At 44.4% G+C, this 19,033-nt stretch overlaps 1 long non-coding RNA gene across 1 annotated transcript in view; it reads left to right on the plus strand.

The window, feature by feature from the left end:
* The window catches only part of LOC143702918 (uncharacterized), a 27,062-nt gene continuing 8,029 nt past the window's right edge, over nucleotides 1–19,033 (plus strand). Inside the window, exons 1-3 of the long non-coding RNA XR_013190666.1 lie at nucleotides 1–216; nucleotides 14,881–15,097; nucleotides 16,216–16,236. This is a non-coding gene — a long non-coding RNA (uncharacterized LOC143702918). The remainder of the gene's footprint in view (nucleotides 217–14,880; nucleotides 15,098–16,215; nucleotides 16,237–19,033) is intronic.

The following is a 19,033-nucleotide window of genomic DNA, read 5'->3' on the forward strand; positions in this document are numbered from 1 at the left end:
TTTTATCTAATCTGCATAATGCCAGCATATGGTCTTCAGTGCGGCCCACAAACAACATCTACTTTTTTGACCCGCCATCAAACAGTGTGGTTGTAGCAGAGGCCAGGAAGAGTTTGGTTCATGTTGTCGTCATTCCGAGAAGGCGCTGTTTTCCGCGCTGCAAATCCACTTTGGATGCACTTCAAAAAGATGAGAACTCGGGTTCGAATTGATACGGTAAAATCGGCGTCATCTTTACTGTTTGTATTACTGTGTATACAAGTGCTGAAGAGGCTTCTGGAGCTAAAATTCATGAGTAATGTAGGCATTTGTTTTCCGACAGAATGAACAACAGACTGGGTCAACTGACCAGAGTATAGAGCAGAGGGGTTTACAGTGACCCAATCGTCAAACCAACACGTTTCAGACACTGTGTGTAATGAGGTGATGTGCAATGTATGGTATGAGAAAATTAAAGTGTTTTTTTTAATGTTTTTTGGGGTTTTTTTTTACCTCGGATGCATGTTAACCTATTGTACGAGACCTGCAAAAGAAAATTAGGAACCATTAAAATAGTATAATAAGGGTACTTAAAAAAAGTGTGTGATATGATAAGCTGTTTTTTCTGGCATTCCAGAGTTAAATGCAACAGTAACAGAATAGCTGGACAGTAAAGATAGGCTGTTTGTTCCAGACATTGCCATGTATTACACCGTCCTGAGCAGATTACAGGTCTATTTTAAGCAGAGATATGCTCTCTCTCTCTCTCTCTCTCTCTCTCTCAGTATAAATCAGACTAGCAACTAGTTTGATTTGATTCACAGATTCATGATTTGATTTAAAGTTTAAACATAATTATTATGTTGGTTTTCTGTTTCTGTGATTGTGAATTTTCTGATTATTCTTAAATTGTGACTCCACTCTGATGTCATCCATATCTGATCTCTGATCCAACTCTGAATTTGATTTTAATCTAATTTCACTCGAATCTAAATTGTGATCTTATCAAACTGACTAATTTGCAACTGATCTCAGTCCGATCCAATTTGACCTTTATCTGATCTCACTCATATGAGTGGACTGTGATCAAATCTGATGATGACAATCTGACTGTAATCTGATCCGGATCTGAATTCATTTTGATCTCATCTGACAATGATTTGAGTGATCTAATTAAACCCTGATCTGATCTAATATATTTATTATCAGATCATGATTTTATCACACCTGATCTGATCCAGTTTTATTAGACCCCGATTTTGAACAGATTTAAACAAACCTCTCTGATCTTATTAAACTATCATCTAAACATTATCTAAACTGCTCTTATTTTTTATCTGACTCTAAACTAATAAATTATATATATTTAAGAAGTATTTTTAATGAAAAATACTGAAATACTGTAACAATTTAAAATAATTGTCTTCCATTTGAATATATTTTAAAATGTAATCTATTCCTGAGATGGCAAAGCTGAATTTTCAGCATCATTACTCTAGTCTTAAGTGTCACATTATCCTTCAGAAATGAATAGGATGTGTTGATTTGTTGTAAAAGGTACATTTCTTATTATATATGTTATTATTATATATATGTTTTTGCTGCATAATATTTTTGTGGAAACCATGACACTAATATTGAAAGGTTTGGGGTAAGGGAGATTAAAATAAAAAAAGAAGATAATACTACTTTTATTCAGCCAAGACGTAGGGGTACTCTGTGACGTAGGGGTACTCTGTGACGTAGGGGTACTCTGTGACGTAGGGGACTCTGTGACGTAGGGGACTCTGTGACGTAGGGGTACTCTGTGACGTAGGGGACTCTGTGACGTAGGGTACTCTGTGACGTTTGGGTTCTCTGTGACGTAGGGGACTCTGTGACGTAGGGTACTCTGTGACGTAGGGTACTCTGTGACGTAGGGTACTCTGTGACGTAGGGGACTCTGTGATGTAGGGTACTCTGTGACGTAGGGGTACTCTGTGACGTAGGGGACTCTGTGACGTAGGGGTACTCTGTGACGTAGGGGTACTCTGTGACGTAGGGGACTCTGTGACGTAGGGTACTCTGTGACGTAGGGGTACTCTGTGACGTAGGGGACTCTGTGACGTAGGGTACTCTGTGACGTAGGGGACTCTGTGACGTAGGGTACTCTGTGACGTAGGGGACTCTGTGACGTAGGGGTACTCTGTGACGTAGGGTACTCTGTGACGTAGGGTACTCTGTGACGTAGGGGACTCTGTACCGTAGGGTACTCTGTGACGTAGGGGTACTCTGTGACGTAGGGGGACTCTGTGACGTAGGGGGACTCTGTGACGTAGGGGGACTCTGTGACGTAGGGTACTCTGTGACGTAGGGTACTCTGTACCGTAGGGTACTCTGTGACGTAGGGGTACTCTGTGACGTAGGGGTACTCTGTGACGTAGGGTACTCTGTGACGTAAGGGTACTCTGTGACGTAGGGTACTCTGTGACGTAGGGTACTCTGTGACGTAGGGGTACTCTGTGACGTAGGGGGACTCTGTGACGTAGGGTACTCTGTGACGTAGGGTACTCTGTACCGTAGGGTACTCTGTGACGTAGGGGACTCTGTGACGTAGGGTACTCTGTGACGTAGGGTACTCTGTGACGTAAGGGTACTCTGTGACGTAGGGTACTCTGTGACGTAGGGTACTCTGTGACGTAGGGTACTCTGTACCGTAGGGTACTCTGTGACGTAGGGGTACTCTGTGACGTAGGGGTACTCTGTGACGTAGGGTACTCTGTGACGTAGGGTACTCTGTACCGTAGGGTACTCTGTGACGTAGGGGGACTCTGTGACGTAGGGGGACTCTGTGACGTAGGGGGACTCTGTGACGTAGGGTACTCTGTGACGTAGGGTACTCTGTACCGTAGGGTACTCTGTGACGTAGGGGTACTCTGTGACGTAGGGGTACTCTGTGACGTAGGGTACTCTGTGACGTAGGGGTACTCTGTGACGTAGGGTACTCTGTGACGTAGGGGACTCTGTGACGTAGGGGTACTCTGTGACGTAGGGGACTCTGTGACGTAGGGGTACTCTGTGACGTAGGGGTACTCTGTGACGTAGGGGTACTCTGTGACATAGGGGTACTCTGTGACGTAGGGGTACTCTGTGACGTAGGGGTACTCTGTGACATAGGGGTACTCTGTGACGTAGGGGACTCTGTGACCTAGGGTACTCTGTGACGTAGGGGACTCTGTGACGTAGGGGACTCTGTGACGTAGGGTACTCTGTCACGCCCTTGGCAGCCCCTGGTATAAAAGCATCTGGTTCCGTCAAAACTACTGCACCGAGTCAGGAGTTGGAATTACGAGTATTTAAAACAAACAGGATAGATATATATTAGCATCTAGTTAGCATAGCATTTATATAGATATTTAGATTATTTTGTGTAGCCTAGGTAATTAATCTCGCCTATCGCTCCAGTGTGCAACCTGCATTTTACGTGGGATTGCTTCTCCAACGCAATGGAGGTGGAAATGGGCTTCTCCACACAGCTCACGCTGCCAAACGCTGCTCTTCCTGCATGAACTCCACCACCGCAGCGGCGTCATGATGTGAGTGGGCATATATTTTTAATCACAATTGATGTACCTTCTTATTAGATTAAAGTTAATCCTCTGGTGTCGACAAACGCGCCGGCGCGATTTGCTGATTATTTTTTTCACATAGCAGCAAAATATAATAAACGTAATAGTAATAATAATCCTGGAAAAAATTACCTCAAAATGACTGAATATAAGAATAATCGGATGCCGATCGCGATGCGGGAGTCAAGACCGCAGTTTGAGCTGGTGTCCACAGACAATTCACCCTCCTCCACTTCAGGTGAAGGTGGGGAGAAAAGTTCTCGACTTCAAATGACCGCTTTGTTGCAAAGCTACTTGCGTCACTCCATTTTAGCTAGTTTGACAGCAGCTGTCACTGCGGGTCTCAGGTGCACGCCCCCCCGCTCAGCCCCGCCCTCGGTTCGTCCCCTCTATCTCCGCTGGGATCTGCCCACTTTTCCAGCATTTTTCAAATATTGCCAGTGGGTGGAGTCAGGCTCTGACCAGGGGTTTAGTTGCCCTTTAAATGTAAATATATGTGATTTTGCCTTTTTTATCATCCACCAGGTAGAAATATAAGTCTGATTGTTTAGAAAAATAACAGTGCATTCCTCTTCAACAAGACACATAATTTGAGGTATCATTCACATAAGTAAAAGCTCTCCAGAGTGTTTTTGTAAAATATCTGTGATTATTTTGAGTCATTCTTTTCCTTATCACTGTAAAGCTGCTTTGACACAATCTGTAGCAATAAAGGTGAGTTGACTTGACTGGGTGGGATTTGATGGCATATGGACACAGGATTGACCAGAGCGAGCGAGCGTGAGAGAAAGAGAGGGGAGGAGGGATGTGATTGGACAGGGGGAGGGGTAGAGAGGGGAGGAGGGATGTGATAGGACAGGGGGAGAGGGAGAGAGAGAGAGGGAGGGATGTGATTGGACAGAGGGAGGGGTAGAGAGGGGAGGAGGGATGTGATTGGACAGGGGGAGGGGTAGAGAGGGGAGGAGGGATGTGATTGGACAGGGAGAGTGAGAGAGAGATAGGGAGGGATGTGATTGGACAGGGGGAGAGAGAGAGGGAGAGATGTGATTGGACAGGGGGAGGGGTAAAGAGCCAGAGACTGCTGACGTGAGTGGCTTCATTCAAGAAAGCCATGAATATTAAACCAGCACAGCAGCCGCTTTTCACACCAGCTCGACAGAACGATAGTGAAGAACTAACAGAACAGAAGAGGAAGCATGTAGAAGAGCGAAGAAATGAGGAAGCTTGCATGAAAGAACATGGATGCTGAGACGCTAAGCTCCGCCTCCTCTCTCCTCACCCTGCAGCCGCTCTGATGAATGAAGACGAGCCGATGTTTGCGTGTAGCCCTTCATGGCCACCAGGTTTGTCAGTGTGTGATTTTTGCATTAACATCATGAAGGGAAGTCATTTGCATGATGGGACTGTCACACTTGACATGTCCATTAGCTACAATTTTCAATATTTTAGTTTTTTCATCACATAGGAGTGTTTTCACCACTTCAATGAGTGTGAGAAATATCTTTATCTCTGCCTATTGCTCTATGTGACTCAAGCTAGCGTGAGAGAGCAAAATCTTCCGACTGGTGGTATGAGAAAAACGCCTTTAAGCAGAAGTGTAAAAAACAGCATTGACACATACACATGTGTGGCCTGTTGTTATAATATAGATATGACAGATGAGAGGCGAGTAGAGCCGTACATCCATCCACAATACAAGCTTTTTTTCTCTAGAGTGTTTGATAAATACCTTTAATCACTTTAAAGGTGTGTGGAGAGTGAGTCCGTGTTTGTGCCACTTGTGTTCTGAAAGCTGCACACAGTTGCTATCTCATCATGAGAGACAATGCTTTTGGATGATGTCTGGAATTGAATATACTCACTGTTGATTGGATACTGTACAGTATGTACTGTTGACTGTCTACTTTTTTTTAATAATGCACATACTTTGCACAGGATATATACTATTTACTACACAAATAGTGAGTATAGTACATAAGTATGTGGGGATGCACAATATATTGGTACCTTATTGGCTAATTATGTATTTTTCAAATTTATCTGTACCAGTTGATGGTTAATATTTTTTACTATTCTATTTTTATATTTACTATATTTTTACATTTAGATTGCCTTTTCTGCCTTTTCATTATAATGTTGTCATGTCAAGTGACCTTTATTTATATAGCACTACAACACAGAGTGTTTCAAAGCAGCTTTACAGTGATAACAGGAAAACAATACAACAAAGTGTGTGTCGGTTGTACCCCAGACCTAGAAGAAAACAGTGTCATAGTCCAGCCGTAGTAAGTTCAGTGATGTTCATTTTTGCTGTCAAAAAAAAAGTTATTAATTTAGTTCATTTATATATAGCCGCTCTGGAGAAAACAGTGATGTCATCATCCAGCTCAGTTCAGTTCTCATATAATAGTGTCATTGCAGGCAGATCAAAAATATTGTTAAATATTAAGTGTTGTGATGCCTAAATTTAGTTGTGACATTTAAAGTGACTTATTTTAGCATTTAGACTATTTATTTAGACAAAATAATATGGAATATTGTGCTGCTCACCCTCACTTTGTAAATTGAATGAGATGATATACAAGAACACATTTAAGCAGCTGATAGATGTAGATCTACGCACTGGTTATTTGATGCCACTGTTTCTGTGGAGGTTTATCTGCAGTGATTTATTTGCCGTCAGAAGCTTCTAGAACACGTGGACTTGTGTTCTAGTAAAGAACGGCTGCTCGAGGGCTTGAGTGTTGCTGCATGGGTAAAATCATAAGTGCATTAGATTGAATGAACCCAGAGAGATTGTGAGGTGTTTTATCAGTTGCTTTATTTTATTTGCCCTCTCCCTCTCCCTCTCCCTCTCTCTCTCTCTCCTCACTCTCTCTCTCTCTCCTCCCTCTCTCTCTCTCTCCTCCCTCTCTCTCTCTCTCCTCCCTCTCTCTCTCTCTCCTCCCTCTCTCTCCTCCCTCTCTCTCTCTCTCCTCCCTCTCTCTCTCTCTCCTCCCTCTCTCTCTCTCTCCTCCCTCTCTCTCTCTCTCCTCCCTCTCTCTCCTCCCTCTCTCTCTCTCTCCTCCCTCTCTCTCTCTCCTCCCTCTCTCTCTCTCTCCTCCCTCTCTCTCTCTCTCCTCCCTCTCTCTCTCTCTCCTCCCTCTCTCTCTCTCTCCTCCCTCTCTCTCTCTCTCCTCCCTCTCCCTCTCTCTCTCTCTCCCTCTCTCCTCCCTCTCTCCCTCTCTCCTCCCTCTCTCTCTCTCCTCCCTCTCTCTCTCTCTCCTCCCTCTCTCTCCCTCTCTCTCTCTCTCTCTCTCTCCCTCCCTCTCTCTCCCTCTCTCTCCCTCTCTCTCTCTCTCCTCCCTCTCTCTCTCTCTCCTCCCTCTCTCTCTCTCTCCTCCCTCTCTCTCTCTCTCCTCCCTCTCTCTCTCTCTCCTCCCTCTCTCTCTCTCTCCTCCCTCTCTCTCTCTCTCCTCCCTCTCTCTCTCTCTCCTCCCTCTCTCTCTCTCTCCTCCCTCTCTCTCTCTCTCCTCCCTCTCTCTCTCCTCCCTCTCTCTCTCTCCTCCCTCTCTCTCTCTCCTCCCTCTCTCTCTCTCCCCTCCCTCTCTCTCTCTCTCCTCCCTCTCTCTCTCTCCTCCCTCTCTCTCTCTCTCCTCCCTCTCTCTCTCTCTCCCTCTCGCTCTCCCTCTCGCTCTCCCTCTCGCTCTCCCTCTCCCTCTCGCTCTCCCTCTCGCTCTCCCTCTCCCTCTCGCTCTCCCTCTCCCTCTCGCTCTCCCTCTCCCTCTCCCTCTCCCTCTCCCTCTCCCTCTCTCTCCTCCCTCTCTCTCCTCCCTCTCTCTCCTCCCTCTCTCTCCTCCCTCTCTCTCCTCCCTCTCTCTCCTCCCTCTCTCTCCTCCCTCTCTCTCCTCCCTCTCTCTCCTCCCTCTCTCTCCTCCCTCTCTCTCCTCCCTCTCTCTCCTCCCTCTCTCTCCTCCCTCTCTCTCCTCCCTCTCTCTCCTCCCTCTCTCTCTCTCTCCTCCCTCTCTCTCTCTCTCCTCCCTCTCTCTCTCTCTCCTCCCTCTCTCTCTCTCTCCTCCCTCTCTCTCTCTCTCCTCCCTCTCTCTCTCTCTCCTCCCTCTCTCTCCTCCCTCTCTCTCTCTCTCTCCTCCCTCTCTCTTTTGTCACACTGTGTTTGTTTTTCCAGACGGGCAGCTCTTAGCTCAGGTACAGAACATTAATAATTAAAGAATTAGTTCACTTTTTAAAAAACATTTGCTGATAATTTACTCACCCCCATGTCATCCAAGATGTCCATGTCTTTCTTCAGTCGAAAAGAAATTAAGGTTTTTGATGAAAACATTCTAGGCTTTTTCTCCATATAATGCACTTCACTGGGTACCAAACGGTCCAAATGACAGTTTCAGTGCAGTTTCAAACGGCTTTAAACGACACCAGACGATGAATAAGGTTCTTATCTTGTGAAACGATAATGTCATTTAAAAAATAAATAAAAAAGTTTAAGTTTTATAAGCACAAAAGCTCGCCTTGCTCTGTTCTGTGATTCACGTTCGTGATCCTGTTCAAACTCGTTCATCAAAATTAACAAATCTTTTTTCGAGTCATTTCGTTCGTTCAACGTTTTAATTGTTTTATTTGAAGTATCAAATTTGTCTGAGATGTTTCTCCTAAAAGCTCTTAGGAGAAATAAAATGAGACTTGTTGAAACAGTTAGAGAACAGAGCTACAAAATTAACATGCTGTTACAACCCCGGCTCTAGGGATGCAACATAAAGGACACAAAGACAGAAGTCTGCCAATTAAAACAAAGTTTATTTAATATAAAAAGGAAAAAGGGGACTGTAGAAGCAAAACACAGCTACTACTCTGCCGGCTGCAAGACGAGAGAGCGAGAGAGCATGCGTCTTAGATTTAAGTAGCTCCCGTCAGGTGACATCAATTAACCGGTTGATTGCAGGTGATCTATCAGGGAAACTGCAATGACATACAGATTAGAACACTCACACATAACACTCCCACCCTTAAAACATTGCTATGGAATAACCTATGGCAAATTCAACAAATACATGAAAAAGCGCAAGCACTTACGACCTTGACAGAGCATCCGCCAAAACATTATCCTTCCCACGAATGTGGCAGACTGCAAGATCATATCCCTGCAAAAACAGGCTCCATTGCATTAAGCGCTGGTTAGTTAAAGGTGTAGCAACAGTTGCAAAATTTTTGCAAAAACTCCTATAGTATCCTGCCATACCCAGGAAACGTTTTAGTTCCCGCCGAGATGAGGGTACAGCGAAGTTCACAATGGCCTCTACTTTTGCTCCTACTGGCGACACATGACCATGGCCAACAACTTTGCCTAAATAGGTTACGGTGGCCTGCCCAAACTCACACTTGGAGAGGTTTAGGGTCAAATTCGCAGCCTTTAACCGTTTGAATACATCCCCAAGCTGGGCCAAATGTTGAGACCAAGGTAGCACTATAGATAACCAAATCATCAAGGTAAGCCTCACATCCTGCAACTCCTTCCAACACCTTATTCACCAGACGCTGGAAAGTGGCAGGTGCATTTCACATTCCAAATGCCATAACGTTATAATGGCAGAAGTTATCCGGCGTCACAAAAGCAGAGATCTCACGGGCTCGCTGGCTGAGTGGAACCTGCCAATAGCCTTTTAAAAGATCTAACTTTGAAACAAAGGATGCAGAACCAACTTGGTCAATACAATCATCTAGACGTGGAAGAGGATAGGAGTCAGGCTTAGTGATAGCATTTACCTTACGAAAATCGGTACAAAACCGAAACGAACCATCCTGCTTCTCAACTAGTAAACATGGTGAACTCCAAGCACTAAAAGTCGGTTCAGCTATGTTATGCTTTAACATATAATCTACCTCTTTGCACAAAAGCTGACGTTTAACAGGATTTACCCTATACGGGTGCTGCTTAATAGGGTTAGCTTGGCCTACCTCAATGTCATGCTCTAACACATTGGTACAAGATGGAACATCAGAAAACAAGGCCAAATATTGACCAATTAACTGAATAATATCAGAGCGCTCAGAAAGATTTAGATACCACAAATGAATGTCTAAATCAGCCAGAATTTTAGAATTTGGCAATCTACTCTGAGAAATCTCAGAAACACTTCCTTGTCCCATCTCAGTAGTTGGAACATTCAGTGCAGCCAAGGTCTTGACCTCTGTAGACGCAGTTTGGTTACGGTCAAAGTAAGGCTTAAGTAAATTCACATGGCACATTCGGGTTTTCCTTTTACGATCTGGAGTCTTAACCAAGTAGTTACACTCACCCACTTTTCGATCAATAGTATATGGACCACTATATTGAGCCTGCAATGCAGAACCCAGTACTGGTAAGAGCACCAGCACTTGGTCTCCTGAACAAAACACACAATGTTTTACCTTTCGATCATACCAAGTCTTCATCTTCTCCTGAGCTGCTTTCAAATTTTCTTTGGCCAGTTCACAGGCTCTACTAAGCCTAAAGTGGAAATTAGACACATAGTCCAAGATGTTAGTAGGAGTAGAATACTCAACATCTAACCACTTCTCCTTTACCAATTTCAAAGGCCCCCTCACAGTGTGCCCAAACACAAGTTCAGCTGGACTGAAACCAAGGGACTCCTGAACAACCTCTCGAACTGCGACGAGGAGTAGTGGAACGCCATCATCCCAACCTCTCTCAAACTCTTTGCAATAGGTCTTCAGCATAGTCTTGAGAGTTTGGTGGAATCTCTCAAGTACACCTTGAGACTCTGGATGATACGCAGATGAAATGTTATGCTGAATAGACAACTGCTTTAACACCTGGGAAAAAAGGCGAGACATAAAATTAGACCCTTGATCAGACTAAACAACTCTTGGTAGTCCAAACACGGTGAAAAACTTAATAAGGGCCTTGGAAATGGCAGGGGCTGTAATCTTGCGTAAAGGAACCGCTTCAGGAAATCTTGTGGCGGCACACATAATTGTGAGAAGGTATTGATTACCTGACTTGGTGCGGGAAAGAGGTCCAACACAATCAATCAAAACATGTTCAAATGGCTCTCCAATGGCAGGAATAGGCTGTAGTGGAGCTACAGGAATAGACTGGTTAGGTTTTCCTACAATCTGACAAACATGACACGATCTACAATACTGAGCCACATCAGACCTCACGCCAGGCCAAAAAAAATGCCTTAGCACACGATCAAAAGTTTTCCTGACCCCCAAGTGGCCAGAGAGACAATGATCATGGGCGAGATACAATATGTCAGATCGATAAACTTCTGGAACCATCACTTGAAACACGCTACTCCAGTCATAGTCACATGATATTTTTGGATCTGTCCACTTTCTCATCAAAACGCCATCACTAACAAAATAGCCAGATCAACATTTGATAGTACTTCATCAGACACCAAATCTTCAAACATGGGTGACAAAGTGGGATCTTGTTTTTGCTCAAGTATTAACTTTTCACGAGATGGAAACATCTTTCCACTCCCTGACAAGTTCATGTCACCTTGGACCATGAAAGTATCATAAAGTGGCAACACCGTTTGACTCCTGGAAGATTTGTCTTCAACCTGCCTCTTAGCCGACATGGCACGAGTAGTTGCACAAACAGGAAAAATTTCTGGAAATGCCAATTCAAGTTCATCTGGACAATCTGACTTGAGGATAGTAGAGGTTACTTCAGGGACAGCTAGCACTTTCCCACCAGCTAAATCATTTCCTAGAATAAAGGACACACCATCTATGGGAATCTGAGAACAAAGTGCAACAACCACATCCCCAGAGATTAAATCTGATTGGAGATTATTTCTGTGTAAAGGCATAGACAGAAATCCTCCACCAAAACCTTTAACAATTACCTCTGAATCTTGAGCTGACTTTTCATTGAAGGGCAAGACATCACGTAAAATCACAGATTGAAAAGCTCCTGTATCTCTCCAGATCTTGAGAGCTTGCCTATGTTCAGGGTCAGAAGACAGATACACAGAACCATCCATCAGAAATGATGATGAGCCAGCTAAATCCCCTGTCTTGCATAAAACATCAACAACTGAAGATGCCAAAGGAAGGCTTGGCACAGGACTTACAAATGCTACAGTCTTTGCGGACTTCTGTTTTTTACTTAGAACAGGACAATCTGCAATAAGATGGCCTGGTGTCTTACAATAAAAACAAGCTCTTTCTGAAATCAAACCATCATTAGTCATTTTATTGGCAGGTGATGAGGCAAAAGGCACAGACCTTACAAACCGAGACCTATTGTATTTCATCTGGTCCTGAACCTCAGCTTGTTTGTCACCAAAATGTACCTTATGGGTTAAAACAAACTCATCGGCCAAAAAGTGCAGCTTGTTCTAAGGTCACTGCTTTCTGCTCATTCAAATAAACAGACACTACATCAGGCAGACAGTTTTTAAATTCTTCAAGCAAAATGAGTTGCCTAAGATGTTCCTTACTTTCCACCTTCTGAGACTTACACCACCAATCAAACAGATTCTCCTTCTGTTTTGCAAACTCAACATAAGTGTCGTGAGCAAATTTGGCACAACTTCGAAAACGCTGGCGGTAAGCTTCAGGAACCAGCTCATATGCCTTCAATACAGCTGCTTTAACCTCATAATTAGCACTCTTCTCTAGGCTAAGAGCGGAATAAGCTTCTTGAGCTTTACCCACCAAGATACTTTGTAAAAGCAAAGTCCACACAGTTCTAGGCCACTTTGATGTAATTGCCACCCGTTCAAAATGAGAAAAATATCGGTCAACATCTTTCTCAGAAAAAGGAGGTACTAACTTAATGTGTCTACCAACATCAAATGAAGAACCATCACCTCTTGGAGTTAAAGTAGCAGCTTTAAATTCCAACTCTTTAAGAGACCGTTCGTGTTCAAGATACATTTGTTTCTCTCTTAGTTTCGCATTAACCTCTAGCTGTTTCTCCTGGAAAGCTATCTCTTTGAGCCTAAGCTCAATTGCAGCTTCAGACAAAGGAGCAGTCATGGATTGTGGGGAAAACTGCTTAACTTTTTAAGACACCATTGTCAATCAAAACACTTCTAATGATTTCCTTCACACCATCCTTCAGTCGCTTCTCACTACTTGTGATGGGAATATCATAGAGAGGACAACTGCAAAAGTTGATCCTTTGTAAAAAACTCAAGTAACTCTTCCGAAGGTTCCTTTAGGAAATCTTCTAAAGAAGCCATTACTAAACTCAACACTAACTACACTTAAGTAGTAACACTAGCTCCTATACAGAAGTTCAGCTGACACAACAGGTCCAATTACACACTGCTACAAAAATGACAAAAGCAGCACACATGCTCTCAAACAAAGCTTTAACCAGAAGTAGAAATAACCCAAACACAGAAGATTACTCACGCCAAGCAATCACAAACATCTAAAGGCAATACTGGGCATTAGTCTACACAAAAGTCCACAAAGGAACTTCACACAAACACTTCTAACACACTAAAGTTAGGATCATGGACCAAATAAACACTACAGTACCTCAAAAAAAAAGTTTAACTCACCTAACTTAAGGATTCCGCTTTCACTTCCATCAAAACAGTGAGCATGGTTGCTGAGCTCAAACACAATACAAAAACACATGAGATACACCCGGACACCTGCCTAACACTTCTAATTCCTATCTATCTTCTGAGGTGTACCGGGCACGAGGCGACTTTAAAAGCAAAAACTCAGCAACTGTGAACCAATCTATCAATGGTCACAGTTCTGAAATGCTTACCCCCGACAGAGAACAAGTCTCCACCCAGAATAACCTCGAAAACAAAAAAGGAAAAATAACAAAAGAGTGAACCGATGGAAGGATTGAGTAATCAACCCAGCTGGAACTCTCACCCTACCTAACCGGGAAAACTCATGCATATATTCAAAAATACTCAAACAACCATACTCACCAAATGATCTCAATCAAAGGGAATAAACAAAAACAGTCCCCAAAAAATACTTTTTACCAACCAAATTGGACGAGCCCCCATTATGTTACAACCCCGGCTCTAGGGATGCAACATAAAGGACACAAAGACAGAAGTCTGCCAATTAAAACAAAGTTTATTTAATATAAAAAGGGGACTGTAGAAGCAAAACACAGCTACTGCTCTGCCGGCTGCAAGACGAGAGAGCGAGAGAGCATGCGTCTTAGATTTAAGTAGCTCCCGTCAGGTGACATCAATTAACCGGTTGATTGCAGGTGATCTATCAGGGAAACTGCAATGACATACAGATTAGAACACTCACACATAACAATGCACACCATAACTCAGATAATTTGTGGATAGTAAAAAGGCATCGTAACCCAAAGACCCAAAAATTTAAATTTTGTCATCATTTACTCATCCTCAAGTTGTTCCAAATCTATATGAGTTTCTTCTTCTGCTCCACAAAAGAAGATATTTTGAAGAATGTCGGTAACAAGACGGTTGACGGTAGCCATTGACTTTCATAGTATTTTTTTTTTCCTACTATGGAAGTCAATGGCTACCGCTGTTTCATTACCAACATTCTTCAAAATATCTTCTTTTGGGTTCAGCAAAAGAAAGAAACTTATACAGGTTTGGAACAATTTGAGCGTGAGTAAATGATGACAAACTGTTTGTGTGAACCTCCTTTTAAGCCTGTGTTGAGAATCTCCTGTGAGAATTTTAAGGTCTCAGGAGAAAAATATATGAACAAGGAGATCTGCATTTGCTTTGCTCTACATTTAAAAAAAAAAATTCTTCAAGTTTCATTTTTTTTTTACAGAGTTTCAGTTTTGTGCTTCAAAAAGAGGATCAGATGTTCCTGTATTTAGACCGATGTTGGTTTTTCTGTGATTTTTATCAGTGATGTGGAAATTCCCACCAGAACGTCAGCGCTTTAGCGATGTGACCTCGCTGTGTTTCTGCTCAGAGATGTTAGATGTACTTTCCTGGAAGCTGACAGGGCGGAGGTGAAAGGCATGCTGGGAGGGTTTATGTGTACACCAGTGGTTTGGTGGTGACTTTTCTGTTGACTTCTGTTGTTGTTATTCTGAGCCAATGACTATATTTATTCCCCTGACCTTTACAGAAAACCTTTTTCATATGTACATTTTCATTAATACATTTAGTATGTTTAGTATAGCCTTTTGATGGTTTACACAAAACTCAAACCTGCATCTCCCACATGAGCACCACACGTTTGTAGCTCATGCGCTAACTGTCCAGCCGAGGCTCAAACGACCATTTGTGTTCTTTTTGTGAAGTGTAACATCTGTTTTATGGTTATTTATTGAATATTTTTCTTGTTTCTGTAGCACTGCCAGTAACTCGAACCGCAGCACGCCGGCCTGCTCACCCGTCCTGCGTAAACGCTCGCGCTCCCCAACGCCCCAGAGTCCAGAGGGAGAGAACATGGTGGAAAAGAACTCGGATCATTCTTCCGATAAATCCCCTTCCACTCCGGAACAAGCCGTCCAGCGCACTTACAGCCAGTCGCTTCACAACACCCGCACCGGAGGAAAGAACTCCAAGGTAAATGTGTGAGTGCGTCTGGCACGTCTTACCCTCATCAGTGCAGGCTTGTAAACACAGTTCTGAGAAGTGCAGGTGAGTTACACTCCTACAAGATACCAAGGTTTACAGTTTACAGTAAATTTACTTAAAACCTAGTGAGCTGCCTATGAACATAGTCATCATTCACACAAAAAAAGTCATCATACACACGTGTGTGTGTGTGTGTGTGTGTGTGAGTGTGTGTGTGTGTGTGTGTGTGTGTGTGTGTGTGTGTGTGTGTGTGTGTGTGTTTGTGTGTGTGTGTGTGTGTGTGTGTGTGTGTGTGTGTGAGTGTGTGTGTGTGTGTGTGTGTGTGTGTGTGTGTGTGTGTGTGTGTGTGTGTGTGTGTGTGTGTGTGTGTGTGTGAGAGTGTGTGTGTGTGTGTGTGTGTGTTTGTGTTTGTGTGTGTGTGTGTGTGTGTGTGTGTGTGTGTTTGTGTGTGTGTGTGTGTGTGTGTGTGTGTGTGTGTGTGTGTGTGTGTGTGTGTGTGTGTGTGTGTGTGTGTGTGGCTTGGTAAACCCTACATTATCATCAAATAAATCATTATGTCTATGGAAAGTCCCCATAAAACATGGAAACACTACGTGTGTGTGTGTGTGTGTGTGTGTGTGTGTGTGTGTGTGTGTGTGTGTGTGTGTGTGTGTGTGTGTGTGTGTGTGTGTGTGTGTGTGTGTGTGTGTGTGTGTGTGTGAGAGGCAGCTCACCGGTAATACTGTAGAGCTCCTGCTTTCTTTTTCCTATCATTGCATCTGTTGAAGGATTTTGCATTTGCAAGGTAAAAGATTAAACTCTCCCTTTCTTCGAGAAGAACATGCTTCATAAAAACAGCACATCGTTTTAAAAATATTGTGAATGTCACAAAGTAAAGCACATTTAAGTCTGATCTGAAGTCTGTCAAGTCGTTGCATTATCGTTTCATGTCCATCAGCACCTCATGTACCAGAACGAGTTACAGAACATCTCTTCTGCTTCGATACTGTACGTGTGGTGAAGCTTTGCCGCCCAACAGTGTTTTTTATTTGTCTGCACATAATTCATAGTTTTCTTTTTGTTTTTGTTAGTTTTCTGATATCTGTTCTTTCTCTCATGCATGCTAGTCCCACAAGAGACTGTCTAAAGTAAGCATCACTCTTTTCTGCTCTACCGTACCTCCACCCTGCACGTGACCCATCCCATAATGCTTTGCATCACCTGTCTGTGCTAAACTAGTAAATGCTAAGCAAACCCTGTGCAAGACTAGCTAGTAATGCCAAGTTAAATGTTTTGAACTTTCTGATACACACTAGCCCCTTTCACACATACAGTCTTTACTGGTAAATTACTATTAAGAGATCACGTGTGATCACGACCTTTCCAAAAGCACCGGTAAGTTCTGACAATTTTCTGATATGAGAAGTTGTAACATTACCAGTAAATTACCGTTATGATTCTGTGTGTAAACAAAGAACGGGATTACGGGTGTGAGCACATGCGAGGTCAGAACACACTGTCTTAAGTTTGTGGTAAGTTCTGCTGCGTTTAATAGTTTTTCTCTGTAAACCTGCGCTAGACGGACGTCTGATCACTGCGCCACATCTCACGATCGAGAAGCTTGCAGTGTCCACAATCACCCGTTATACCCCTATATAGGGCATTATTTGAAGGGACAGCCGTTTGTAGTGGGGTCCGAAACCTTAGTGGATATTATCGAGTGCACTCATTCAATCCCACAATGCACCGCAATAATGAGGGTACAGTCGATTTATGGTCAACGGCAAACACCCATAATGCACTGTGAGAGTCTGGTGTCGAATGAATTCCTGCGGCTCACCAGAAGATGGCGCCCACAGCTTAATCATCCATCCGTCCGTTTCCCAAACCGCTGGTTCAATGTGGCGACAGCACACACACCTCACACACACACACCTCACACACACACCTCACACACACACCTCACACACACACACCTCACACACACACACACCTCACACACACACACCTCACACACACACACCTCACACACACACACCTCACACACACACCTCACACACACACACCTCACACACACACACCTCACACACACACCTCACACACACACACACCTCACACACACACCTCACACACACACACCTCACACACACACACCTCACACACACACCTCACACACACCTCACACACACACCTCACACACACACCTCACACACACACACCTCACACACACACACACCTCACACACACACACCTCACACACACACACCTCACACACACACCTCACACACACACACACCTCACACACACACACACACCTCACACACACACCGCTCACACACACACACCGCTCACACACACACACCTCACACACACACACCTCACACACCTACACACCTCACACACACACACCTCACACACACACACACCTCACACACACACACCTCACACACACACACACCTCACACACACACACCTCACACACCTACACACCTCACACACACACCCCTCACACACACACACACCTCACACACACACACAACACCTCACACACACACACCTCACACACACACACACCTCACACACACACACCTCACACACCTACACACCTCACACACACACCCCTCACACACACACACACCTCACACACACACACACACCGCTCACACACACACCGCTCACACACACACACCTCACACACACACCGCTCACACACACACACCTCACACACCTACACACCTCACACACACACACACACACACCTCACACACACACACACACACACCTCACACACACACACCTCACACATACACACCTCACACACACACACACCTCACACACACACACCTCACACACACACACACACCTCACACATACACACCTCACACACACACACACCTCACACACACACACCTCACACACACACCTCACACACACACACACACACACCTCACACACACACCTCACACACTCACACACCTCACACACACACCTCACACACTCACACACCTCACACACACACCTCACACACTCACACACCTCACACACACACACAGATCATACACACACAGATCACACACACACCTCACACACACACACCTCACACACACACACCTCACACACACACACCTCACACACACACACACCGCTCACACACACACCTCACACACACACACACCGCTCACACACACACACACACACACACCTCACACACACACACCTCACACACACACACCTCACACACACACACCTCACACACACACACCTCACACACACACACACCTCACACACACACACACCGCTCACACACACACCTCACACCTCACACACACACACCTCACACACACACACACCTCACACACACACACCTCACACACACACACCTCACACACACACAGATCATACACACACAGATCACACACACACACCTCACACACACACACCTCACACAGACACACCTCACACACACACACACCTCACACACACACCACTCACACACACACACACACCTCACACACACACACCTCACACACACACACACACCTCACACACACACACCTCACACACACACACCTCACACACACCTCACACACACACACACCTCACACTCACACATACACACCTCACACACACACACCTCACACACACACACCTCACACACACACACACCTCACACACACACACAGATCATACACACACAGATCACACACACACACCTCACACACACACACCTCACACACACACACCTCACACACACACACAGATCATACACACACACCTCACACACACACACCTCACACACACACACCTCACACACACACACATATCATACACACACAGATCACACACACACACCTCACACAGACACACCTCACACACACACACACCTCACACACACACCACTCACACACACACACACACCTCACACACACACAGAGATCTTGAACG

The sequence above is a fragment of the Siphateles boraxobius genome, unplaced genomic scaffold, assembly GCF_051911475.1.
Source record: "Siphateles boraxobius isolate OS27281-9 unplaced genomic scaffold, OSU_SipBor_1 364, whole genome shotgun sequence".
Classification (NCBI taxonomy): domain Eukaryota; kingdom Metazoa; phylum Chordata; class Actinopteri; order Cypriniformes; family Leuciscidae; genus Siphateles; species Siphateles boraxobius.